At 36.7% G+C, this 877-nt stretch overlaps 1 non-coding gene across 1 annotated transcript; it reads left to right on the top strand.

Moving 5' to 3' along the window:
* The first annotated feature begins 448 nt into the window (after positions 1-448).
* On the top strand, positions 449-555 carry LOC126014988 (U6 spliceosomal RNA). Its single transcript, XR_007497900.1, has one exon. It is a non-coding gene; the product is annotated as a U6 spliceosomal RNA (small nuclear RNA).
* The last annotated feature ends 322 nt before the right edge of the window (positions 556-877 follow it).

The following is an 877-nucleotide window of genomic DNA, read 5'->3' as shown; positions in this document are numbered from 1 at the left end:
CCCATATGGTCCCCCAAGAAGCCAGGAGCAACTTCTGAGCGCATAGCCAGGAGTAACCCCTGAGCGGCACAGGGTGTGGCCCAAAAACAACAACAACAAAAAAAAAACAAAAATAAAAAAAATGGTCATCTAGGCATGGACAAATAGTATGATAGGTCAGGCATTTGCCTTGGATGTGGTTAATATATTTCAATCCCTGGCACCAAATATGAACCCTGGAGCTCCACCATGTGCTTTTAGATCACAGAATTGGGTGTACGCATTGAACACTGCTCAGTGTAGCAACTGCTACAATTTTTAAAATCAACCTAAAATGTCTAACTAGAGTTTATATTCTCAAAAACTGTATATACTGGAAGTGATCACCCGGGAAGAGAAATGGGTGCTGAAAGGAGGTAAAGTGATACGCATAATACCCCAGTAATAACAGTATTAAAAACCATAATGCGTGCTCGCTTCGGCAGCACATATACTAAAATTGGAACGATACAGAGAAGATTAGCATGGCCCCTGCGCAAGGATGACACGCAAATTCGTGAAGCGTTCCATATTTTTAACTGTCATCCATGAAAAAAAAAAAAAAAAAAACCCATAATGCCTAAAAGGAAAAAAAAAAACGTATCTGTTACAAAGGCAGGCTAGAGTTTGTGAGGAAAACTGGGAACACTGGTGGGAGAAATGAGTGGTTACTGGTACTCAAATATTGTAGAACTAAAGCCTAATTATAAACAACTTTATTGAATCGTAATTAAATAAATTAAAAGAAAATGTAGGTGAATGAACATTTTAATGAACAGAACATATATATGTTTTTCTTAACAAATCTTTAGAATATGACTAATAAGAAATATGCAGCAAAAGTTTTGTAAGCTAAATA

This window comes from Suncus etruscus, chromosome 7 (genome assembly GCF_024139225.1).
Source record: "Suncus etruscus isolate mSunEtr1 chromosome 7, mSunEtr1.pri.cur, whole genome shotgun sequence".
NCBI classification, from domain to species: Eukaryota; Metazoa; Chordata; class Mammalia; order Eulipotyphla; family Soricidae; genus Suncus; species Suncus etruscus.
Note: the sequence above shows the minus strand (reverse complement) of the source record. Positions and strands in the feature narration are given on the sequence as shown.